This window comes from Phacochoerus africanus, chromosome 15, assembly GCF_016906955.1.
Source record: "Phacochoerus africanus isolate WHEZ1 chromosome 15, ROS_Pafr_v1, whole genome shotgun sequence".
Taxonomy (NCBI): domain Eukaryota; kingdom Metazoa; phylum Chordata; class Mammalia; order Artiodactyla; family Suidae; genus Phacochoerus; species Phacochoerus africanus.
In genome coordinates this window covers 77,528,916-77,556,761 of record NC_062558.1, presented here as the reverse complement: position 1 = coordinate 77,556,761, position 27,846 = coordinate 77,528,916, and the positions used below count along the sequence as shown (strand labels likewise).

General features: G+C 41.5%; 1 protein-coding gene across 3 annotated transcripts in view; it reads right to left on the bottom strand.

The window, feature by feature from the left end:
* The window catches only part of VCL (vinculin), a 113,669-nt gene extending 92,353 nt beyond the window's left edge, over window positions 1-21,316 (bottom strand). For all 3 annotated transcript variants that reach the window (XM_047760464.1, XM_047760466.1, XM_047760465.1), the window contains exon 1: window positions 21,299-21,316. The gene's annotated coding sequence lies outside the window, so the exon portion shown is untranslated. The remainder of the gene's footprint in view (window positions 1-21,298) is intronic.
* Window positions 21,317-27,846: the final 6,530 nt, after the last annotated feature.

The window sequence follows — 27,846 nt, the reverse complement described above, 5'->3', positions numbered from 1 at the left end:
TTTCCACAGCAAAAACAGGACTTTCAGCTGCTTAAGTTCCTTAACTTCTATTTGTTTAGGAATGATCAACTGAGTCAATCTGGCTGCAACTAGCTTTTTTTTTTTTTTTCCCCCAATTTTTTTTTTTTCATCTTTTTTTTTGCTATTTCTTTGGGCTGATCCTGCGACATATGGAGGTTTCCAGGCTAGGGGTCAAATCGGAGCTGTAGCCACTGGCCTACGCCACAGCCACAGCAACGCAGGATCCGAGCCATGTCTGCAACCTACACCACAGCTCACGGCAACGCCGGATCGTTAACCCACTGAGCAAGGGCAGGGACCGAACTCACAACCTCATGGTTCCTAGTCGGATTCGTTAACCACTGCGCCACGACGGGAACTCCTGCAACTAGCTTTTAAAGTGGGGATTGAACCCAAGCCTCGCTCAATGGGTTAAGGATCTGGATCTGGAGTTACCACGAGCTGTGGTGTAGTCCGCAGATGCGGCTTGGATCTGATGTTGCTGTGGCTGTGGTGTAGGCCAGCAGTTGTAGCTCCAATTCGACCCCTAGCCTGGGAACCTCCATATGCAGCGAATATGGCCCTTAAAAAAAAAGCAAAAATAAATAAGTAAAACTTTAAAAAATAAATTTAAAAAAATGTAGCCAGGACTGACCAACAATGCAGACTTTTTTTAAAGAGAGGTGCAGTCAAAACTTGAAATAGTAACTCAAGGGCAAATAAGTATTGTTACTAATATCATGCACCATCCTGCTTGGTAATTGGAGGTTATTCAGAATCACTTTTACAGTAATTGAATTTGGCTCTAGGCTATAATAGACACTCTGACCCATTAAATAAGGGCCATAAGTAAAACTACTCTTTTTGTTTAATGGCTGTACCTGTGGCATATGTAAGTCCCCAGGCCACGGATTGAATCAGAGTCGCAGCTTCGACTTACTGTGGCTGTGGCAACACCAGATCCTTTAACCCACTGCGCTGGGCCAGGGATCAAACCCACTTCTCTGCAGAGACTCAAGCCACTGCAGTCAGATTCTTAACCCACTGCACCACAGGAGGAACTCCAAAAATCACTTTTTCTTACCTCAAGCTACAAACACATTTCTTAGAAGTGACCATAACTGGAAATTCAGTGTTTTGTAATATTAATGGGTCAAATGATTAAGGCTGCCGATTAAAATGCCCATAGAAAAAAAACTAATGTGTTATGCTACCTATACTACATAAATCCCCTAAAGTTTTCCCTTTATGGTTTTCTACTTAATGTTTTTACTTTTTCTTCTCAACTACTACAAATGTAATTTAGTGTGACTGCATATGGGCTGAGCACAGACTTGATTCTAAACTTGCTGAAAAGTGAAATAAGAGAACAGCTACGGCAAATCCAGACCAAACCGACCTAGTTGTGCAGATAGAAAAAAAGCTATCAACCATCCCCAACACTAGTTGTGTCTGAGCCTTTGAAGACTGCATTTCATCACTGCTCTTCATAGAACACTGACAGATCAGACACAGCCTTGGTCTAATCAAGAGAAATACTTTTACAGGAATATTAAAGTTCATTTCCTTTTGTTTCACTTGCTTACTAATACAAAATATCAGTACTGCAGCCTACATGTTCCACAGTTGCCACAGACAACTAAACCCATTAGTAAACTGGGCTTCCATCATCTTAGATAACTTATTCCTGGTTAGGCAAAAAAGAAGAAACAGAATTAGAACTGAGAGAATTACACTATAATGAGAGTCCTTTTAATTGTTGTTTTAAGGACACTGTTAAAGATAATTTAACTGGCAACACATCTAAACACTAAATTACAATCCTTTTATCTTCAGTCCTTACTAAACATCAAGTTCACTCCTAATGGTTCATTACAGAACAACACAAGTCTATATTTAGTTCATAAATGGAAATCCCAAACTGAGAGTTTATATGGAAAGTATAAAGCTCCAGGGGACTGAGAGAAAATGTGTCAGGTTTTCATTGCCGAATTTTAAAGTGTGAATTCCGACCTTAGCAGGCACAGTTTCTATAAGCCTGGTAATCAAATATACTAAAGGCTTAGATAATCATCACATAATTAGGTAATCCTCCTTAGGACAAATCCGAGTTCTCTCCCCAGGGTATACATACTTCCTCGATTGCTAGGCGGATGGTGGATACCATGTAGGTAAACTAGCTACAAATTCTTCTATATACTGATCCCATCACAAATATTACTTAGACGTTCCCTGATGGTCTAGCAGATAGGATCCAGTGTTGACACTGCTGTGGCTCGCATTTGATCCCTGGCCCAGGAACTTCTGCATGCCGTGGGTAGTTATATATATATATAATACTATATATATATATATATATAGTATAATATATATATATATAATACTATATATATAGTATAATATATATATAAATAATACTATATATATATAGTATTATTTATATTACTGTAATATATATTATTATTACCACATATTATTCAGTGGTGTTATATTTTTTCTTTTTTATTTACTTTTTATTTTTTTGCTTTTTAAGGTCACCCCTGTGGCATATGGAAGCTCCCAGGCTAGGAGTCAAATCAGAACTGCAGCAGCCAGCCTGCGCCACAGCCACAGCAATGCAGGATCCAAGGCACATCTGTGACCTACACCACAGCTCACAGCAACACTGGATCCTTAACCCACTAAGAAGCCAGGGACTGAACCTGTATCCTCTTGGATATTGGTCAGGTTTATAATCTGCTGAACCACAATGGGAACTCCCTCTCTTTTTTAAATAGACGCAAATTAGAAACTTTTTTTAATGTCCACACCCGAGGCATATGGAAGTTCCCAGCCCAGGGACTAAATCCCAGCCACAGATGTGGCAATGAAAGATCCTTTAATCCACTGCACTGGACCGGGAATCAAACCCACATCTCCTTGGTGACCCCATCAGCTGCCACTATGCCACAGCAGGAACTCCCAAACTAGAAACCTTAAAGGGATCTCTTACAGCTTGACATTTTAAGATTAGTTCATTCTTTAAATTATGTACTAAAAATTCTGTATGTAAGGCAATGTGCAGGTGATACTTCCTCATGACACAGAGATGCAGAGTTTAGGGCATTTATTGCCTGGAATAGCATCAGGACTATATAAATAACTCTGGTGAGTGTTAACAGGGAGGTGTAACTTAGCACTACTGGGGGCTAGTAGACAGAGAGCTCAACCCGTTGCTAAGATAAAGGCAGTCTTCAGTATTTGAGCTAAGCCTTAAGGCATGGACAACATTTCTGGAGGGAAGAAGGCATCTTAGACGGAAGGAAATGCAGCATGTACATAGAAGCAGAAGTGAGACAAATTGGAGTTCGTTCATAAAATGCCAAGTAGTCCTGTTGGGCTAGTACAGCTTTCATGGGAGGGGCACCATGGTGGGGTAGGACCAGCAACAAATTCTGGTTTGGGCTTTTCCACTGCCAAAGGTACCCGCCCTAGACCCAGTGCTGATTACGTCTGAGAGTACATTCTCTCAGTTTTAAAATAAGAGAGTTGGATCAGAACACCTCTGAGGTCTTATTTCCAACTTTATAAATCCAAGAGAGTTGGTAATTTTTTCTATAAAGGACCAGAGAGTAAATATTTTAGGCGCTGTGAGCCATGCGGTCTTCTGCCACAACTTTAACACTACTGCAGTATGAAAGCAGCCATAGAAAATATGTAAATGATTGGGCATGGCTGTGTTCCAAAACAGCCTTATTTACAGATATTGAAGTTCTCACTGTGGTGCGATGGGTTAAGAATCAGACTGCAGCAGCTCAGATCACTGAGGAGGCACAGGTTTGATCCCTGGCCTGGGAACTTCCATATGTCATGGGCATGGCCATAAAAAAAGCATTAGTTTTATATATTTTCATGTGTCACAAAGTACTCTGCTTTTGACTTTTTTTCAAATTCTTAAAAATGTAAACACTATTCTTAGCTCCTGAGCAGTACCAAATTTGGCCCAGAGGCTGTAGTTTGTTGACTTCTCCACTCTACAGAGAAATAAGAACAGAAAGGGGGTAGGAAGTGACAGCCCTCGAGAGCTGGAATAAGACAGACAACAATACTGCACTATAATGATATAATAGGATAGCACTACAACAGCAATCATATTACAATATATAAATGTATCAAAGTAACAGATACCTTAAATTTACATAATGCTTTGTGCCAAATATACTCCATTTTTAAAAAGAGCTAGAAAAAGGAATTTAGATTCATTTAGAAAACAATGGTAGGAGGTGCCGGTTTCTGGACAAGAAAGTGTTGAGATCAGAGCTGTACTTAGAAGCTTTACTTAGCAGTCAGTAATGGATGGGAGTGAGAGATTAGCAAATGACTATCAAGAAGGTATAATACTAAAGCCTAATCTAGACTGGTAGCTTTGAGAAAGGAGAAGAAAAAAGACACAGAAGGATCAACAGAACACTACTTGAAAAAAAGATGAGGAAAAGGATTATTTATTTCACAAACATAATAAGAAATCAATTTCTAGAAAAGAAGGGGGGAGGTGATTTTGCATTCCCATTCTTCAGTGCCTTCAGTAGAGCATTTGAATGCAGTGGACTAATTGAGGACTTTGCCTTCTTATGGAAGCTTTCAAACAAACAGCCCAAGTTGGAACTTCCAGTTCCAAGATAAGAATTCTCAGGTATATATCAGGCAAAATGTAGCCTTCATGTTTTGGTTTTCAAGATGCAGTAGATATGGCAGTTTTAGAGATGATGTTTATTTACTTGTGGCTTTTACTCCAGAGACTTTCCAGCAGCCTTCTCAAATTAGGAAAGCATAATTATCCAGTGTTCATAGATATACCACTGCCCTAGGAATTTTAAAATCACCCTGCTGACTGTGACTCAGAATTTATATCTATCTCTCCTTGCTCTGACAGAGGGGAAACTGCAGTGCTGCAAAGACAACCGATTCAACATTAGAGCATCCATCAATTGGGAGTAATCCCACCTGATTGGAGCACCACATGCCTTCTAGAAGTCAAATCTGGAGGCTGGGTGGGGTCGGAGGAAGAAGGGGTACAAACAGATATGCACATAAGTAGCTCTAATTTAAGGTTGTATCTTATAAGCAACAGAGTCAAGCCCCATGGAAACACAGCAAAGGGAGAGATTAATTTCAGCTGAGCAACCTGGAAAAAGCTTCATGGAGAAAGTGACATCAATCCTGGGCCCATTTTAACAAAAGATGAAAAGTAATCCAGGAAGTGAGAATGATGCAAACAATAACAATAAAAAGATATGGGGAAAGACTGGACTTATTTTTTCACTTCAAAAATGGTACATGTTCATTGTAAGGAGACAAACATGAATTATAGTAATAAAAACAAAAATTTATAACCCAAAACCCCACTACTCAATCCCACTACATATAACTCCTAAGTCCCTTCATAAACAAGCCCAAACTACCTTAAGAGTATCATTAGTAAAGCTTCCCTATTTCCCACATCCACACCCTTATTTCTTTTCATTCTCTCTGCACAGAAGGCTTTCTGGTTTTATTCTGGCTGGCAAACTTCACACTTCAAACACTGCCTCTTTAAGACAGAATGAACTTCCAGTCCTGTCTTCTCACCTTATTCTTCAAAAGAGCCCTTGGACTGCTTTGATTACATTGTTTGCTCCCTGGCATTTGAAGCTAGGTTCACAGTCCTCCATGAGTCCATCAGAAGCTTATATCCCTCAGGACAGAGTCCAGACCTCCGAAGGCATCAAAAGTGTGATGAACCGGCAGCATTATTCACATGTGCCAAAAGCTGGAAGCAACCCAAGTGTCTACCAACAGACGAATGGATAAGCAAACATGATATATTATTCAATATTTAAAAGGGAGGAAATTCTGACACACGATACAACATGGATGAAAACTGAAGACACCACTCACAAAAACAAACACTGTATGATACCACTTATATGAGGTACCTAGAGAAGAGAAAGAGGGAGTGAAAGTAATTGCCAAGGACTCAAGGGATGGAGAAATGGTAAGTTAGGGTTTAACAGGTACAGAGTTTTAACCAGGGAAAATAAAAGATTCTGGACATAGTGGTGATGGCTGTACAATAATGTGAATATATTTAATGCCACAGAACTTTGTATTTAGAAATAGCTAAAAAAGTAAATTTTTATGTTATGTATATTTTACGGCAATAAAAAATTTAAAGAGAAAAAGGATTAGAGACTTCTACAGTCTTAAGACAGTACTGTTATCTTAGCATTTCATCAGATTTTCAAAGTGACTTTCAGTGAGTTCCCACTGTGGCACAGTGGGTTAAGAATCTGACTGCAGTAGCTTAGGGCACTTCAGAGGCATAGGTTTGATCCCCAGTCCAGTACAGTAGGCTAAAGGATCCCACATTGCTGCAGCTGTGGCATAGGTCGCAGCTACAGTTTGGATTCAATCCCTGGCATATGCCTTGGTCTCAGTCATTACAAAAAATTTCTAAATAAAAATAGGAGTTCCCACTGTGGTCCAACAGGATTAGCAGTGTCTCTGGGGCACTGGGACATAGGTTTGATCCCCAGCCAGGCACAGTGGGTTAAAGGATCCAGTGTTGTCATAGCTGTGGTGTAGATCACAACTGCAGCTCAGATCTGATCCCTGAACTGGGAACTCCAAATGCTGTAGGGCAGCAAAAAAAGAAAAAACAAACAAATAAATGTGACTTTCAAGTCTCATCCTGGTATTAAGCTCTTGCAGTTCTTACGCTCCAAGATGTTTTCCATCAAACAAACAAACAAAAAAAAGAGCATAAAAGCAATCTCTTTTAAGTAATATGAACGAACAAGGGACTACCAATACTGACAAGACGATTTTGAAAAGATACAATTCTAGAAGTAAAAAATACTGTCATTTACATTGAAAACTCAGTAGCTGGATCAAATGGCATATTAAACCCAGCTACATGAGAATTAGCAAACTGGAAGAGCTGAAGAAATAATCAAATGGAAAATATAAACACTTCGGAAACACATTAGAATGAGAAAGTCCAATATTTTTCTAATTGCACTTCCAAAGCATAAGAATAAAATTAAGGAAGAGGCCCCCCCCCAAAAAAAATCAAAGAGATAATGGCTAAGAATTTTCTAGGATAGAGAAATCAGCCCTCAAAATTATGGAGCCCAAAAATTTAAGATCTTAAAAAACCCCAGTGAGAAAAAAATTATTACTAGAGCAAAATTAATAATTAGGCTATGGTAGATCTGAATACAAACAGCACTGGAATAATATTTCCAAAGTGTGGGGAAAAAATTACTATCAGCCTAGTTTTGTATATCCAAAGAAATTACCTTTCAAAAAAAGATGAAAAAATAAAGACGTTTTCAGACAAATAAAACTTAAGAGTGTGTATTTCCCAAAAACCCAACTAAAGACACTGGTGAAGGAGAGTTCAGGAAGGAGGCAAGTCTGTTCATTGTTTCCCTTGTATGTCAAAGAAAGCGGTAAACATTTAGATAAATGGGGGAAAAAAAACAACTGTATAGGACAACAATAGTGTCTAATTTGTGGGGGTAAAAAAACATGAACATAAATAAAATCTCAGACAACCATATGGTATTACAAGTATTTTACAATTTTATTCAAGTAAACAGTAAAGATGTCTAATTTGTGGGGTTAAAAAAACATGAAGATAAACAAAATCTCAGACAACCATATGGAATTACAAGTATTTTACAATTTTATTCAAGTAAACAGTAAAGATGTCAACTAATATAAGATGCATGTTTAAAAAGTTTCAGAAAACCACTGAAAGACTAGAAACAACAAGTACACCTTCCAAGCCAGAAGTTTAGAGTCCCTTGACCCTCACGTTCAACTCTATTCCTCCTATATTGATAGGACATCTGAAAGAGACTCTATCCTTCCTTTCTGGCTAGGGTACTAATTTTTCCCGTATCCTGCACCATATGTAATCATTAAATATTTGTTAAATTAACTTGGCTGTTCCAAATAAGATGAATTCTATTTCACAAAAGCATCGTACTTTTTAACTCTGCCTGGAAGGGTCAATTCCATTCATTTTAGTGACTACCCTTTCACTCTTTTCTTTTTTAGTAAATAGGACAGCGAATGTTTGGGATAAATCCCAAATCCTAAGCCCCAATTCTTGCTTCTAAATTTGGAGGGGTTTGGGGAGGACATATACTTTTATCCTCTCTGCTGTTCCAAACAAAGAAGATATCAATCACAAATTTAAATGTCTGATTTAAATCATGGGAAACTGGCAATCAAAGGCTCAGGCACCTAAACTGTGAGTGATATTTTCCCTACAGTTGGTAAAACTGTATATTCCACAACATATGGAATTCTACTGAAAGCTTTCACTGGCACTGTGCCTTGTTGAGTAAAAGTTAGAAGTTATACTTAGACACTACAGGAAAAAAATCAACACTGCCTTTTCATTAGACTAACATTTAAAATATGACTTAAAAATCATGGGAAATAAATTAATATATCTAACATTCACTGAGCTCTTAACTATGTGTCAGCCATAGTTCTAAACATTTTTATGAACCTGTTAATCTTCCCAATAATACACTCCAAGTCAGATACTATGATTAGTTTTGTTTTACAGAAGTGGACTATGAGAAACAGAAATTAAACCTTCTCCAATGTTACATACTTTGCAGGAGTCATTCAATGGTAAGATTTAAACCTCAGGAGTTGAGCTCAAGAGGCTTTACTCTTAACCATTATGCTACACTGCCTCCGGAGATTCTTATCACGTTTGTAGGCTGATTTACTTAACATCTATAGCTAAAAGTCTGACTTTGGTATTTGCTAACTCATGCCAGATGCACTTTGCCAAAGTTGGCTCTTCTATTCATTTGCAAAGCACCAAAACTAATAAAGAATTCTAAATTTGTTTTATATTTTTATTTACACTTACATATTCTGCAAAATCCTATGGGCAGGATTATCCTCATCTGCACTCCAGGACTCCAAGCCTGGAATTTATTCACTCAGGAAACATGAACTGGATGATCCCACTGCATGCAATATCCTGTGCTAAGCAATAACATACAGCTGTTTTCCTAACTGGCAGTTAAATTTCACCCACAGCGTGATATATACACTTTTCCAAAGAAGCACAAAACAATTCAGGGTTGGGAAGCAGCAAATCATCTTCCCACTTGTTCATTCAACAATTATTCCTCAAGGCTCAACTATGTGCCAAGCATTACGATGAGTGCCGAAAATTCAGGGGCGTAGGCAGCAGAGCAAGTATCTGCCCCTGGGACTCTAGTGGCAGAAAAATGTTAAAAGACATAGTAATCACACAATTACTTGCAACTATGAAAAGCACAATAAGGGGAAAAAATAATTATACAATAGAGGGACTGAGCATAGCTTTAGAGATAGAGTCAGGAAGGGTGTCCCTATGTAGGTTCCCAGGCTAGGGGTCTAATCAGAGCTGTAGCCACCGGTCTACACCAGAGCCATGGCAACACAGGATCCGAGCCGCATCTGCAACCTACACCACAGCTCATGGCAACGCCGGATCCTTAACCCACTGAGCAAGGCCAGGGATCGAACCCGCAACCTCATGGTTCCCAGTCGGTTTCGTTTCCGCTGAGCCATGATGGGAACTCCAAAATTGATATTTAATATGGAAGTCAAGGTTGAGCAGAAATTATCCAGGTAAAGAACAGAAGGGTAGTTCAGTTAGAGGGGACAGCACATGTGAGAGCCCAAGAAGCACTGTAATCTGGAGGAAATGAAAACCCTCTGTGCCTGGAGAAGCACAAGAAGAGGGCAGCTGAAGCTGATGCTCAAAGGTCTTTTCCTGACTAGGGGCCCACCACCTGCGCCTTCTATGCTGGCCCACTCACATTTTCTCCATGGCTCCAAGGAATTAAAAATTGTAGTGCTAGGACGCAACCCTTTAAAAAAATATAAATTCTGCAACAATTTCACTGGTGGAGAAGATGTAGATAAGCTAAATCTTTTATAAGATCATAAATTACATCTGTATTTTAACAACTTGAGGCCAGAGACCATATTTTATATATCCTACTATAAGGCAGAACACCAGGCAATAGCTAGAGTCTGATAACTTTGCTGTTTGGAGAGAAGAGCCATAGAATAAGAAATTTAAGTACTACTAGATATTTACTTGCACATTCATATATCCTTAGCTACTTAAATTAAATGAATAAAAACATGTTGTCCACCTTACAGATAAAAGATGAGCCAATTCTCCAGGGATGGGGGGGTGGACAGAGAGAAGGCTGGAAATATAGAGAAGCTACATAAGTTGATAGTTCTCAATTCTCAACTCTAAGAAGAAACAGACCATTTTTCTTTCTTCACTGAAAGCCTACTTGAAGGAATAAGTTAAGCTTATTTCAAAAGAAGGAATGACTTTGGCTTGGATCGTGGCCAACTGCTATGAAATTCAGCCACTTTCCCCTTAAAAGTCATTCAACTGGAAATCTTATCAGTGGAAAATTCTCTAAGGGCCAAGGACTCTATTTTCTGCAGCTTAACGATATTTGTAAAATATTTTCAGTTCTAAGATTCACTACCTCTCATCCTCTGTATGTACACACATCCCGCACTCATACCTATCCAGTGAAACAGAATTCTTTGGAATCTAAAGGTCCAAATATGTAACCAACACAATATAATAACATTTACGAATCTTTGTTTCTCTTTGTGATTACACAGGCATTTGTTTTTTGTTTCTTTTTGTGTTTTTCCTTTTTCTTTGTCTTTTCAGAGCTGGACTGCGACATATGGAAGTTCCCAGGCTAGGAATCCAATAGGAGCCACCGCTGTGGGCCTATGCCACAGCCACAGCAACTCGGGATCCAAGCCACATCTGAGACCTACACTGGAGCTTTAACCTACTGAGGGAGGCCAGGGATTGAACCTGAATCGTCATGGAGACCAGGTCAGGTTCTTAACCTGCTAAGCCACAATGGGAACTCCTACATAGGCATTTGTTTACAGCAACAGTTGAGGGCAGGAAAAGAGAATCACTGGGCCATCCAATGGGGGCAAGAGGCCGTGACCTATCCTCATCACTGTGAAAGAGTTGAGAATGATCAGTGAGTTATCAGTGCACACCACACTAATCAAAGGAATACAAGGAGCAAGAGACTGAGATAAGCGCAGCATTAGAATATCAAGAAGAATATAACCCAATCCTTACTCCCCAGAAACCAACATTTTTTTTTTTCTTTTTAGGGCTGCAACTGCAGCATATGTAAGTTCCTAGGCTAGGGGTCGAATCAGAGTTGTAGCTGCCAACTTAGGCCACAGCCATAGCAACACCTATCTGAGCCACCTCTTCAAACTACATCACAGCTCACAGCAACACTGGATCCCTGACCCACTAAGCAAGGCCTGGGATAAAACCCACATTCTCACGGATACTAGATGGATCTGTTTCCACTGAGCCACAATGGGAACTCCCCAGAAACCAACACTCTTAAAGGAAGACACTCTAGGGGAGTAGGAAGGGAGGGGAAAAAACAAATACACAATCAAATCAATCATCCAAAGACTGATGACCCCAGCATACAAAGACACTATCCACAAAGTTTTACTGAGACTGAAAGGAAGGCAAGGAGTCCCCAACTGCCTCTATCTTATGATACAAATTCCCTTTTATTCATTACTCTATCACACTCTATCCCTTTGTCTGGCACATAATGCACATACTTAAAGACTTAAGCAACTTAAAAACTCCCGTATCTTTAATAAGTATGTTGAGATTAGAAGATCTTTCAGGATCTAACCCATCATTTTGAAGTTATTTCATTCCACACTTACTGAAACAGCAGTTAGCTAAGTACAGCATGGTTCCCTCAACAGTATATGACAGAGAAAGTCATAGAATGTTGTAACAGACTGGGTTTCCTAACCATTCTTCACAATTTCTTCAGCGGGAAAGTGAATTAAAGGGTTGGGGTGGGGGAGGGTGTAAATGGTGAAAAAGGATAAAAGCTGGTGAATCTATATATAGCTGTTTGTGTTTATATCTAGGGAAACAAACTGATGTGGAGTAAAGAGAATAGACAAAAAGTAAAAGACAAATCAAGTTCAAAGACTGAGAAAGCTGAGAAACACAGGAGAAAACTGTGACTTTAAGACTGATTTTTGTCAATGTCAGCGATAAAAATTTAATACTTTTGTAACCAAGAAATTGTTCTTTTTGGCCCCGTGCATCTGAGTCGTGGAGCAGCTGTCTTTGGTCTCCAGCGCAGATGGGTTCCACCGCCTAGCGTCCCTGTCCCGGCCTTCCGTGATCACACGCCAAGGCCTGCGAGGGGTCGGCTCCGAGGTTGTCACCAGCCCACAAGCAAGAGCATGGCAGCCATCCCTTCGAGCAACTCCCTCGTGGCTACCAACCATGACTACCAGCGCCGCCTGAGCTCCACTTCCAGTGACACCTCCTGCAGAAGTGCCGAGTGCCCTGGGGAAGCCAACCCCGACCCCGAGGACACGAGTAGGCTAACTTCTTTTTCGGGAAGCCCACACTCCCACTTCACGGCCCGGGTGCTGGAGTATCCGGCGCACTCAGGATCTGCGGGAACGCCACCAGCATGACCACCTGCGACCTGGCTTGGGAAGCTGTGGGGAAGCAGCAGCCTGGCGGCGAAGCCGAGCACAACCTACGGCAGGCCCCCAGTCCTGAGCGACCACCACCAGCTGCCAGGCTTCCTTCCGAGGCGCTAGGCTCATTAGACCCCCTTCCCTCCCCCTCCCCCCCCCCCCCTCCCCCTCCTGAGACTAAATGGGCTGCTGCCAGAGGAAGCAGTTGGGTTCTTCAATATCAAAACAGCACATCACCAAAAAGGTAAGTGAGAAAACCCCACTCTTTACTAGCCAAGCCATACAAGAGCCTTTCTGACACCCCATAACCCTGTGCCTTGCACCAAATGGAAAATAAACTCTGAGCAGCCAGCCAAAAAAAGGAAAAGAAAATTGTTCTTTTTGAAAGATTGTATAAAGGCTCAGCGTGACAAAAAAAAAAAAAAATGATTGCTAATAAAGAGTACACTATTCGCTAGTACTTTTTAGTGTTAAATGAAAGATAAAACACTGATAAAAAACACAAAAAAAATCCTCTACTTATATAATTATCTCAACTTCCTCCTCTAATAAATCTTTTTGTAAATTGTTACGAAGAAACAGGTAAGATACCCTTCCTCTCCAGGACCATTCCCACCAGAAACTAAGTACAGAAATGACAGAAAAAAAACTGAGAAGCAGACACCCAGGTAACTCAAAACTTATGTTATCTGAACTTAACTGTCTCTGTGGCTCAATATACCCAAACACACATTCAAGAATTCTGCAGGTCCAAATTCTCCAAAGACATACAGATGGCCGAGAAACACATGAAAAGATGTTCAGCGTCACTCATTATTAGAGAAACGCAAATCAAAACCACAATGAGGTACCACCTTACACCAGCCAGAATGGCCATCATCCAAAAGTCTACAAACAATAAGTGCTGGAGAGGGTGTGGAGAAAAAGGAACCCTAGTACACTGTTGGTGGGATTGTAAATTGGTGCAACCACTGTGGAAAGCAGTATGGAGATGCCTCAGAAAACTAAACATAGAACTACCATTTGATCCAGCAATCATACTCCTGGGCATCTATCCAGAAAAAACCACGACTCGCAAAGACACATGTACTCCAATGTTCATTGCAGCACTATTTACAATAGCCAAGACATGGAAACAACCTAAATGTCCATCGACAGAGGAGTGGATCCAGAAGATGTGGTACATATACACAATGGAATATTACTCAGCCATCAAAAAGAACGAAATACCAGCATTTTTAGCAACATGGATGGACCTAGAAACTATCATGCTAAGTGAAGTCAGCCATACAATGAGACACCAACATCAAATGCTTTCACTGACATGTGGAATCTGAAAAAAGGACAGACGGAACTTTGCAGAACAGATGCTGACTCACAGACATTGAAAAACTTATGGTCTCCGGAGGAGACAGTTTGGGGGGTGGGGAGATGTGCTTGGGCTGTGGGATGGAAATCCTGTGAAATCAGATTGTTATGATCATTATACAACTACAGATGTGATAAATTCATTTGAGTAATAAAAAGAAAATGAAAAAGAAGAAAAAAAAAAGAATTCTGCAGGTCCAAAGTACAAAAAACAGAAAGACAGATGAACGCCTCCAATGGGCTCTTCGTCCCATATATCAACTTTCATCTCTGGGTGTTTCAGAGTCTTATTACAGATTTGAACTTTACTCCTTAAAGCTTACTCTGAAGTATTTATACTACATAACACTGAAGGCTGTTGAAGCATAAAAAAGGCAAGGCTGAAATTTATGTTTTCTTCTTCTAGTCCTGTCTATAGACAGGAAAGGTTTAAGGGCTGACCTGACTGAAAGCAACATGACCTGACAGAATGACCCTTCCTCAGCAAGAGTCCTGAGCACACAGCATTATTCTAGAAAGAAACCCTGCTGGGATACCAGCTCATCTCTGACATTTTCTCTTTATAAACTGCTACTTCTTTTGAAACTGCTCTAATGCTGGCTTATTATGTAAAAATATACCCCACTATCATGACCACGACATAAGGTTCAATGAAAAAGTTGGGACCGGATCAGCTGGAAAGCAAAAAAGAAAGCAGATCAACTTTCTGATATCTTTGTCTCCTGCCATATGGTTCAAGGAAATAAAGATCTTTTAATGAGGAATTCATAACTCATAATATGATACTGCACTGTAACCAGCAGAGCTCCAAATAACAAACACCTGGCCTAAATTGTTAAATTTTTAAAAGACACTCCCAATTCAAAAAGAACGCAAAATCCCAGTGCCACTTTCTGATAGGAGGCAACATATTCTCATGTTATGAATTTAGAAAGTGGCCTGCATAGTTGAAATGACTCTGAAACAGAGAACCACAACCCAAAATAGCCCAAACACTTTTGTTATCTCAAACAATGGGCAGTTAGCCATTCATTCCTCCCTCTTAGTATATGTTCTGCTTGTTTCAGATGAAGTCCATTATAAATTTGAAGACTGCTGAAATTCAGCTATATCAGATGTTTGAAAGCTGGGGATGGAAAATATCTGTTGAACAAAAATCCCTATTACAATATTTTGTGCATAAAAAAATGAATGCTATGTATATGTTTATTTGGTTAAAAAAGTTATGCTGCACATCTATGAGGAATATAACACTGGAAATAAAAAGGGCAAACCATAATGAACAGAGTCCCTACCACTGAGAAACCTATATCCAGTGAAGAAGACCAAGCATGATGGCTGTCACAAGGCAGCAAATACATGCTAAGCAGGACTGTGGACTGTGAATACTGGATATTCCCATCTACCCTCTTCCTAGGTGTGCCAGTAAAAGATCAGGAAGTTGTCAGAAAGCTTTCAAAATCATGACCCTCTCATTTGTTATACATATAAAACCTAAGTATTTTATACATATGTAAATAACCATTAATCAAGTACATAAAATGACTAGACTATTTTTAATAAATATTAATTTAATAAATTATTTAATAAATATTAAAATTCAAATAAGTTCCATCCCCATAAAAGCAGTTGCCTCAATGCTGCCCTTACTCCCAAACTGTAACAAAAGGAGTTAATTTACGGTGCTGTAGTTGATACCAGAGTTAGGACTTTAACTTTTACTTTGTCCATCGTTATACCAGTGCTATTTATAAAAAAGCTTTAGGAGAGCCCACCTTTCCAAATGTCAATATATATAAACAAATATTTAAATTGGGGTTCCATTAAAATTATAAACATAGCTGTAGAAACATACAATCTCCAAAACTGTTCCATTCTCTCATTCACATGAATGCTAAGTCCCATTCAGATATTTCTTTTGATCTAGAGACAAAGTTTTTCAAATGAAACTTCAAGATTCCCCAAAGAATCCACCAACCTACTTTAAATACTATTTAGTTCTAATAGACTTTAAGCTAAATACCCATATATGTTTTTTTAAAAGCCTTTATCTGTTTTGCAGACATAAATATTTTTGTGCTATCTGTATCTGTTCTTTTTCTTTCTTTTTTTTTGCTTTTCAGGGCCACACCTGCAGCATATGGGAAGTTCTCAGGCTAGGGGTCAAATTGGAGCTGCAGCTGCCCATCTATGCCACAGCCACAGCCACACCAGATTCTTAACTCATTGAGTGGGGCCAGGAATCAAACCCAAATCCTCATGGATACTGGTAGGGTCTGTAACTTGCTGAGCCACAATGGGAACTCCTTTTTTTTTTTTTTTTTTAATGCAACATAATTGAATGTCGCTGTGAAACAAAACCTTACCTTCATATAATTTTTTCTTTTTAAATACAGGCCCTTTACACAGGCATGTCAAAGCCAGACCCACTACAAGGTGGAAATTTTCCACTGGTATTTAAAAACTTCACTCTAAGTGAACACAGACTGGTAGAGCGAAAAAAGCAGAGGATCCAGAGTAAGAGAGAGTTTGAGTCCAAGCTTTGCCACTAACTAGCTGTGCCACTGTGGGCAGGTTACTTAATTTCTCTGATCTACAGTATCTTCATCCATAAAACTGGGACCATAGCAATACCTACCTGACAGGATTGCTGAGATTATATATATGAAAGCATTTTATAAACTGTAAAGGATTATACAAATGTTCTTATTATTTACCTTATTAATTTTTCCTTAATATAGGAATGCGTTTGTTCATTTTAAAAATTGGAAAATACAGACTATTAAGAAGAAAAAAAATCATCCACCAGCCTGTCATCTAAACATTGTTATTTATTTTGTTACTTACTGTTGTTATTTTAAGTCTAACATCAACCAAAAGAAATTAACGTAGGAATAATTTCAGATGTTAATAAGATAATTTATAAATGACAAAATTAATTGCTGATTTATTTTGAAGAGCTGAACAGTCTTGCCCATCCAGCAGTTTAAAGACAATGCTGCTATTTGTCCCAGAGCTGGTCCCAACAGGGTATGATATATGGGTGAGGTTCATGAAATCAAGGCTATAAAAACTCCCAAAATAAATATTTCATGAGCCCCAAGAATAGTTAGAACACATGCCCTCAGATGCAATGGGGAAGGCAAAGTGTATGAACCCCATGAATAAAACTGGCATGACTATATGGTCACAAAGACTGGCAGATTTCTATAGGCCACTTCAATGGGGAAAAAGAAAAATTTATCTACCATGCTACAAGACAGACAGTTTAACGACTTCTGTTTTTTCACACTGCTTACTGAATCCCACGCTTGGAACCTGTCCCCTCCTCTATTTTTTTCCTTCCCACCCTTCTCTCTCCTAGGCCCCCACATTGTTTTATTATTGCATTACAATCACTCTCTATGTTTAAAATGGCCTTATTTTGTGCAATGGACTATTACCCAGCAATTAAAAAAAAGAATGAATTTCTGATACATACTACATACTATGGATGAGCTTTGAAAGCATGATGTTAAGGGAAAAGTCAGGCACAAAAGGCCACATATTTTATGATTCCATTTATTTGAAATGTCCAGAATAGGTCAGTCCAGAAAGACAGAGAGCTGACTGGTGGCTGCCTAGGGCTGGAGTGGTGGGGATGGGAGAGAATGAGTGACTAACAGGTAAGAAGTTTCTTTTTGAGGGAACAAAATGTTCTAAAACTAGATTATAGCGATGTTGCACAACTCTGTAAAGACACTAAAAAACACTGAACTGTACACTTTAAATGAATGAATCGTATGTGAATTATGCATCAACAAAGCTTTTTTTTTTTAAATGGTCTTGTTCAGGATGCCAGGTTGAAAAAAGAACATGTAAATAAATATTCCCATCCTAGTCTCTCCCTAAGTGGGAATAAAAGTGATGACTCAATTGTGATGAGAGTGTGTGTGTATGTGTGTGTGTGCAGTGACCAGACTACTTTTGTTTAACAAATATACCTAAAAAATTGCAAATCCAAATGAGTCTTGCTTAATAATGCCCTCAATCAAAACTTGGTCCTCAGATTCTCAATAATTCTATGCCTTTGTTGAGGTAGTTCTTTCCACTTGTAGTGCTTTTCTTATCACATCTTTAAATTTTCAAACCCTACCTGTCTTTAAGGCCAGCTCAAAAGTTACCTCCTCCTCCATGAAGCCCATGCTCTCACTTTCCTCTGAACTTCCATGATACTTCACTTCTTTCAGCCACTTAAGACTTCCAACCCAGTATTAAACTTATTCTGCCCAGTACCATACTTACTGCTTTGACCTTAAGAGAGGATCTCAATAAATACCTATTTGATAAGTATATGACTACTGCTTAACAATTCAGAATTTCAAGTTCGCCCAGTAAATTTTAATTTTGGAAATATCTAAAAGACCCCAAAAAAGGTTACATCAAGTAGTAGGGCTAATGAATGCCCATTTCAGACACAATTTTCTTGACTGAAGTAAAACAAATTAATTTGACATATGTATGTAAGAAATTCCCAAAGAGAAGCACTGGAATATGGACATAACCCCTCATGATAACTGAAAGAAACCTGAATTGTATAAATTCCAGAATATTTGTTCAAAAATCAGCTTCATTATTTTCTAGTAACGCTGCATGTTCTTCCCTGAGTGCAATCATCAAGCTCTACTAATTCTTTTTCTACTGCATTTCTAATTCTTTTTCTACTGCATAACTCCCTCTTCCCTGCCACACCCAAGTCCAGTCCCTCATTTTCTTCATGACCAGCCAATTTTAAAAGTCTCCTAATTTATCTCCCTTCCCATAGTTCCTTCTTTCCTTCAACAATTCTTATCAAGCCATCCTGTGTGCCAATGTTGAGGGTAAGAACGGGGGAGCAAATATATATCATATGAGACCTGTTCTCCAAACAACCCAGATGGGAACTTGACACACTGTACACAATTTGTCACAATATTCAGCAGCTAATACATAAGGGCACAATGGATACCCAGAATTCTAAGTAATGGGTAGGTCCTCTGGCCTCCCCACAACACAATCCATACCTCTCCCTCATACCACTGTCCTCATCCTCTCCTTCCCATTCTCTTTGTTCATCTTATTGGACTTCTGTTAAACTGCCCATATGGCATGCACCGACTTCATCTCCAATTTCTCTCCAACTTGCCTCCTGAGCTGATCAAGACAATCTACTTGCGGTAACTTGGAAGTGACTTACAAGTACTTTTGTTCACACTTGACTATCAGCACCATCCTCCTCACTTTCTCTCTGCTAACTCCTAAGATACTCTCAAGTCCCTTCATAATGTATTGGGAAATATGTAATTATATGTAATTTTGTTTTCAGTTTATGACCGGCCTCACTTCTTTTGTATTTGTCTTACAGTATCTATCACAGTATTTCCTAAGGGTATATATCACAGCCACCTACGGAACTTCTTGAAAACACAAAGGCCTTGACTCGACCCCCAAAAGAGCTCCTCACTAAGTCTGGGGAGGGAACTGGATATCTTTATTTCAAAAAAGCCTCACTGGTGATTCTGATGCACATCTCAACCTGAGAACCACTGATTTATTAAAATGCCCCCTATATAGCAAGCATGCAACTCTTATTAACTCATGCGTTAAAGCTCATAAATAACTTTTCTCTAAATGGCCTAACCAGATAGCAACCCCTAGACAACACTAGCTCTGTTCCAAGTGCAACATGTGGTTTTAAGATTTCATTTCCTGAAAGACTCCTTGGAGGGACACTATTACCTTGTCTCTTTACATTGTTTCCTATTTGTTGAAAAATGGAGGCCTGGAATGCAGCCATGTTAGACAACACTACATAGGAATGTACTCTGGAGTCTTCGATTAAAACTAGTTATAAAAAGAACAAGAACACTGTAGAACTAGACATTTTGAATGAATACAATATTCTTCCTGAATATCAGAGTCTTGCTAAATCTACACAGAAGGCAGCACGGGAATTTGGTCAGTAGCATCTTCCTAGTCCTGAACAGTGGAGGAGAGCCCCAGAAGACTGGGGAAGACTTTCAGGTTTAAATGCCTCCAAAGCATTAAAGTGCTCTCATCAGGTAAGTAACTCAAGCCCCACCCAGACCCACGGTTGCCTCCCAGCCTCCTAACTACCCTGACAGGCACTCCACAAAGCTCAGTGGGGGAGCAGTATGAACTTTTTCCAAAGTTGTTCCTCACAGGCAGCAGCCGTCTGAGTCACCCACCCAGGGTGGGAAAGAAAAGTGTGATATTAGCCAGCGGAGTGTTAGGAGACTGGTCACACAGCACTTCTTCTCCCATTTCAGAAGCAGGCTCCGCCTCCTCCAGGAATCACCTAAGTTATTAGTCACAGCTGCGGGCTACAGGGGTCTTGCAGGGCCACTTAGCCACCTAGGAAAGTTGTGGATCTGGGAGGAGACGCCCCGGCCTTTTCTCCGGCAGGGGCCGCAGATCCCAGATTCCAAAGGCCTCTCCCAGCAGCTCCATCTTGCTTCCTGTCAGGAGGAGGGGCCGACAAGAAGGGCCCCCGATCTGGAAAGGCTCCCGTGGGAGGACGCCGTTTGACAGCAGGTAAAACCAGGTGGAAATCTCCACGGGAGCGGGAGGGGACGGGGAATGAAAGGCAGCAGGGTCAAGCGAAAGGGGGAAAGGGTTATGAATTTCTGCATAAAGACATAACCCGGCGTTTGTGAGGGCCAGAGGTGTGAGCAGAAGTAGAATGCCCAGGGAGGGAGGAGGCGAGGACGAGTGGCCAGTAAGACAAGTGGACAAAAGCGCCGGACGCGGGGAGCTCTGGGGAGGGGTGGTGGGTGAGGCAGGTTTTAAGGTGAGGGGCAAGTATCAGGAAGGAGAACAACGTGGCTCTAATAATCTCTGGAAGGAAAGGCAGAGAATCGGTGGAGAAGCCCGCCAGCCCAGAGGCTCGGGAGGCCTAAAAAGGATATGTGAGCAAGAGTGTCAACCGGAGGGGCGACAGGCTGCTGAGAGAAAGGGGCTATCAGACTCCTAACACCTATCATTTATTGAGCGCTTACTACAGATCATAACACCGCGCTAGGCACTTTATAAAAACCTCGCGGAATCTTCACAACAAACCCGCAAGGTAGGCATTATTACGACTGCCCCCATTTCATAGATGACAAAACTGAAGCTCAGAGAGACTTGGGGTCTTGCTCAAGGTCACAGCGCGGGGGAGTCAGGATTCAAACCGGAGGCGGTCTGGCTCCAGAGCCCACGCGCAAAGCCGCAGGCAGCACAGGGGAGCCGCGAGGCGGGCCGGGACCCCTGGGACGTCTCCCGCCCCCGTTCCCCATCCCAGGCCTGGAGCGCTCACCCGGACGAGGTTGCTGACCGCCGCCTGCACGGCGGCCACAGGCGCGGTGAGGTCAGGGATGGCTTTGCCGTCCACCTCGCCTTCCTCGTGCATGATCACCAGGTGCGAGATCTGCTGCGCCACCGGCTCCAGGATGCTCTCGATCGTGCGCGTATGAAACACCGGCATCGCGGCGGCTAGCGGGGCGGCGAACCGCGGGCTACAGAGAACTGAGAACGACAGAGAGGGGAACCCGCGAAGAGAGGGACTCCGAGCAGCGACTACGGAGTCCGGGCTTCCCTCGGCGTAACCAGCCTCGCGGGCGCCCCACCCCCTCGCGTCGCCGCGCCCAATGGCAGCGCCGTTCAGATCGGGGACACCATTCCTATTGGTCCTGCTTCCTTATGCCCCGCCCCCACAACCGCGCCGCCAAGACCCCGCCCCGCCCCCATTCCCAAGGGAGGGGCCTGGGATTGGGGCTGCGCCTCAGGGATTGCGACCGGATTCCCGAGCCCTAACGCCGGGCGCTCCTTATAAGGGCATGGTGGGAACGGAACGTGAGGCTGGAGTCGGGGCCCCGCCCCCCCGGGGCGGCCTCCCGCCTCGTCTCTGCGGAGCGCCGCCCCTCTGCAGAATCACCTCAGCTGGGCGGGTTCTCCTTACCTCCCGCGGCGCTGGAATCTGACAAGACTGGTGAGCTATAGTTCTCCCTGCCTGCTGCCCAACTTTTCCCTTGAAACGATGCCCTGAAAATACTCTTTCCATTTCCTCTCTGTAATATAGTCAAAAAACAGAAGTGCATAGAGAAACAGGAGCATCCCATTCATTCACACACACTCCACCCTCTGTGTCCTCAGAGATACTCACTATTAACAGTTTGGTGCGCAAGCTCCGAGACCTTTGTCTGCTCACTTTGTTGTGCACGTATATTTTTTTCTAAGTAAGTGAGATTAAACATTTTCTTGGAACTTGATATTTTTTCCCCTTGGAATCCCCTGATCATCTCACTGTTGGTAAATGTAGGTCTAGGTCTACCTCATTCTTTTTAATGACTGCATGGTATTCCATTGTATGGAATTGAATAATTTCCTAGTAATGGACATTTAAGTTGGATTCTGTTTTTTGCTATTAAAAGACAATTCTGGGAATTCCCCTGTGGCTCAACAGGTTAAAGATCCACCGTTGTTACTGCTGTGGCTCTGGTAACAGCTCTGGCCCAGGTTGATCCCTGACCTAGGAAGTTCCACATGCCACAGCAGGGCCAAAACAACAACAACAACAACAATTCTGCTTGAACATCACAGTACTTGCCTATGTATTGTGTGCATGTATATTTATCTAGGACTAAAAACGAGTAAAAATGCAGAAATGTACATTTTACATTTTGATAAGACCAAATTGCCTAATCCTCTCAGTGTGCTTTGTAGAAGACATCTTTTAAATGTCTTCCTCACCTCAAAATTTCTTTTGCCTAAGCTTCTCCATTCTAAGACAAAACACTTTCACTAATACCTCCAAGCAGAAGATGTGCAAGTCAAATGAACGTATTTCTCAAGGGCCTGTGTTTTACAAGAGACTAAACTGTGTCTTGCCCTGTGCAACTTTAGCAGTTATTTTTGTTGTTGTTGTTTTGGTTGTTTTGTTTTGTTTTCTCAATTAATATACATCCCTTGTTCTGCTGTGTGAGTTACCAAATCCTGCACTTTTCCTTCTAATACCTCCACTTTTTCTTTATTGCTTTCAATGTCCTCATAGACAATGGATTGCTTTCTCTCTCTATCTTAATTTAACATTTAGTTGTTATTTTCTAAGTTCTAGGAAACTTAGAATTTGGCATTTTGTAATTTCTAAGATTGCATATAGAACCACCAACTCAATTTGCGGAACCAGTGCAAAGTGAAAATGTAGATCTAAAAGGAGGAAAAAGTGTTGTTAAAGATACTAAAATGCAAAGCTTGTTCCTTTCTTTGGTGGTATCTCTCTCAACCAGTCACGGTATTTTTTATTTGCTATTTAGTGTCACACTCCCTGGGGAGCAGATACCTTTGGGATAAATACAGATCCCCCCACAGGAACCTAAAGCACCCTCCTGTCTGCTGTTGGACTGACATACAATTCCCAGTGATGGACAGTGACCCAAGTCAGGCATCTCCCCTTCCCACAGGCCTACCTCCTCAATCCACAGCAAATGGGTGACCTCCAAAGGTATTGCAACCTCCAGCCTTGAGACCCTCTCAACAATTGGATGAAGAAAGACAGGAGGCTCACCTCCACTGAGTTGAGCACAATAAATGCATGGCATTGATAGCTTAGGTTGAGAATGGCCACCTCCATGCCTCACCCTTAGACACCCTGTGGCATACACAGAACCTTGCCCAAGGCAGAGCAAAGGGTAGAAGTGTGGTACCTGAACAGAGTCAGGGGAGGCTGGGCGGGGTCAGGGGGCCAGAGGTTGGGAGAGAACAAGCAGCTAAAAACCCATCCAAGTGAAGTAGTGGGAAGAAGGACCATACAGAATCTGAGGCCCCAAGCCCCCAATGCATGTTCCAACTGTCCTATTGGACTTCTCTTCTAAAATACAAACTCAAAGATAAAATTATTAAGAATCAAGATGGCGGAGTTCCCATCGTGGCTCAGTGGTTAATAAACCTGACTAGTATCCATGAGAACACGGGTTCAATCCCTGGCCTCGCTCAGTGGGTTAAGGATCCGGCATTGCGGTGAGCCGTGGTGTAAGTCACAGATGCTGCTCAGACCCCATGTTGCTGTGGCATAGGCTGGCAGCCGTAGCTCCAATTTGACCCCTAGCCTGGGAACTGCCATATGCCATGGGTGCAGCACTGAAAAAAAAAAAAAAAGAATCAAGATGATGACTGCAGAGCATCTGATCCCAAATGTGAAGTTCTCAGCGTGTGACCCTGTAGCTACACTGACTGCACACCCATGAACCTGGTTCCAGTTACATAGCTGGTAACCTATGTCTGGCCATGACTAAATTAATTACTAAACAGCTCCCTAAGAATTCCCATTTCTAATGGAGCCTTTTATCAAACTAATAAAATTATTGTCTAGACTTACCATGGCTACCAAAGCTGTTTTCTCTGCTCATTAGTTCACATTAGTAATAGTAATATTTGGGTAATGGAAGTATATATGATTTGTTTTCTATAATCCTCATAGAGTTTCTGCCTCCACTTTGCTAATTATATGCTTGCATGCAGTTTAACATGTTCTCTGTCCTTTGAATTTCCTGTAAATTGGCAGCAACAATCAGAGGCTTGATCATCCACTCGTCTTTTAACTGTATTGTTTCATCCCTGCCTCCAGTCTTGTGATCCAGACTCCTCTGGACTGGCCATATTAACCTCCCCCAAACACCACATTGCACATCCAGTCCATGTGTTCGCCTCCATCCACATTGACATCCACTTCTGTCTCCTTCCTCCCCCACATTCACACGCACCCACTAAAATCTTCCCCACCACCTGTTAACATATGTTAATATCAATGCCTCCAAAGGCGAGGCTCAGACCAACCTTACTGCCTTCTGCTTCCCCGCCCAGACCCACAGTCACGTGGATTAAACACCACAAAGAGCACAAACTCTCCATGTGAAGTCATCCAGAGCTCAAGCCATGATCCCATCTTTACAATTAGATTGGGATGGAATCCTGGCAAGTGGCTTTTCTTCTCTCTGGATTTCTTTCTTCATAAAAGTGAAATAATGCCACCCTCATAAAGCTGATATGAAGGTTGGTGAATGAATTTGTGTAATGTACCCAGGAGACCTCAGTAAAAGAAAGCTCTTATTATTGGAATAGTCACAAATATATACCAATCTCCAAAAATCTGTGGTGGAGTTTCACTTTTGAGCTTCTGCCTGCCAAGAAATATCTCCGCTTATCTATGTCTTATCAACTATAGTAGGTAAAATTCTAATATGTCTCCCTAGACTTCCCACTCCTGGTATAATCCCCAAGACTATGACTATAGTGGATTTTATGTCCATGATTATGGAACAGTTGATTTCAAGATAGGGAGATTTTCCAGGCAATCTTCACTTAACCACATTAGCCTCTTTAAAGCAGAGAATTTTCTTCAGCAGGTCACAAAAGAGGAAGTTAAAAATTAGAAGCACAAGGGTTTGACAAGATGTTGCTGAATTAAAGATGCAAGAGGCCACATGTCAAGGAATGCAGGCAGCCTCTAGGAGCTGAGCATGGTCCTGGCTGACAGACAGCAGGGAAACATGAACCTCATTCCTACAGCCAAAAGGAACTGAATTCTGCCAACCGGAAAAATGATCTTAGAGACAGATTCTCCCCAGAACTTCCAGATGAGAATTCAGTCCAGTTGGCACCTTGATTACAGCCTTGTGAAAATGAGCAAAGGACCCAGCCATACAACATGGGACTTTCAACCCATACAATTTTGAGATAATAAATGGGTGTTGTGAGGTCATTTGTTACATAGCAATGGAATACTAATACACCTGTGTTCAAGACCCACTTCTAGTTCTATCTCTCTGACTTCCTACATAAGATGTTTATCTTATGCCTTCCTGGCATAAGATGTTTATATAAACCCTTTCTCCTTTCATAGCACTTACCACAATTGTCCTTTTTTTCATTTTTTCATTTTAATTTTTTTTTTTGTCTTTTTTCTAGGGCCTCTTCCCGTGGCATATGGAGGTTCCCAGGCTAGGGGTCTAATCGGAGCTGTAGCCACCGGCCTACGCCACAGCCACAGCAATGCGGGATCCAAGCCGCATCTGCGACCTACACCACAGCTCACGGTAACACCAGATCCTTAACCCACTGAGCAAGGCCAGGGATCAAACCTGCCACCTCATGGTTCCTAGTCGGATTCCTTAACCACTGAGCCACAACGGGAACTTCCTTTTTTTTTTTTTTTTTTTTTTAAATGGCTGCACCCATGGCATACAAAAGTTCCTAGGCCAGGGATTGAGTCTCAGCAGCAGTTGCAACCTACACCACAGCTGTGGCAATGCTTGATCCTTTAACCCAGTGCATCAAGCCAGGGATGGAACCCGGGCCTCCACAGTAACCTGAGCTGCTGCTGTCAGATTCTTAACCCACTGTGCCACAGCAGGAACTCTGAAGTGTCCTTTTATTAAATGACCGTTTTACATTTCCCTCCTTTCTCTCTGTGACTGAAGCTGCTAGATGTCCCCCAATATCTCTTTCTGCTCTTCCTTTACAATAAAATTATCCCAAGTTTATAGCAGGGCACTTAGCCACACGATTTCAAATTGTCACTTAGCAAGTTACAAAGCTTTAGTTTTCTCATGTCTGGAGTGGGGTTAATATTATTTTCAGCCTCATTGAATACAAAGGATTTAGCACATAATAAGTATTTGGGAAATGCTACCACAGAGAAGGGAGAGGTGAGTTCACAGCCTGCCCTAGATTAAGAACCATTATGGAAATAAGTGAAAAATAATGAGATGAAGACCATGTGGTCAAGTTCCAAGGAAGATAGCACCATAGACCTAAGGGTAAGAGTTTATGGGATGGCAGAACTAAATCTGACCTCAAAGGAAGAACAATATTTGGTTAGGCAGGCAAGAGGGCAGACATTCCAGAATGAGCAAGACCTGGAGGTGGGAGCATATTCCAGGACAGTGATTAAATTAGTCAGACAGACATGAATGTTCATACAGCTCAAAGATAAGGATGAAAAGGTAAATTTCCACAAGATTAAGGAATCTGCAACATTTGCTCGTGGTTGTAGTTAGCTCAACCTTACTTTTTGCCATGTAATTAGTTTGAAGGCCACTAATGATAGGGAACATTGTAGGATATGTAAAGATTTAACATTTCCCAGTTAGGAAAAACTGGGAAGGAGTTTTTGATGGTGTCACTTACTTTACACAGGGAGTTCCTGTCATGGCTCAGCAGTATAGAACCAGACTAGTATCCATGAAGAGGTGGGTCTGATCCCTAGCCTCACTCAGTGGGTTAAGGAACTGTCATTGCCATGAGCTGTGGTGTAGGTCATAGACATGGCTCAGATCTGGCATTGCTGTGGCTATGGCGTAGGCCTGCAGCTGGAGCTCCAATTTGTCCCTAGCCTAGGAACTTCCATGTGCTGCAGGTGCGGCCCTAAAAAAAATAAAAAAATATTTTACACAGTGTCCATGACATGGGAATCTTTGGATTCTTTGAAGTCCATAGCAATTCTCTGAGGTAGGTGGAAAACAAGAAGCATCATTCTCTTCTATTACAAAGAGGGGGAATTGAGACATAGTAGCAACTGTCAGTGTGAGTTCAGTTTGTGGACATTATAGTCAAGGATAGAGCTGAATATAAAACCTGAGTCTTCTGTAGTTAGCTGGGATGCTCAGTTTGTCTCCATGTTTCTGTGTTCTCCTCCTGATAAGGTTTTGGACTGCTGTATGTTGGTCATGTGGCCAAGGACTGACTTACACCTACTCAATTACACTTTAGTGCACTTCATACCCACATGGGTAAATCTACAACTCGCATACACATTGCCTTCCTCCAGTTCACCGCAGATGTACCTTCTCTCTCTAAAGCATGTCACCA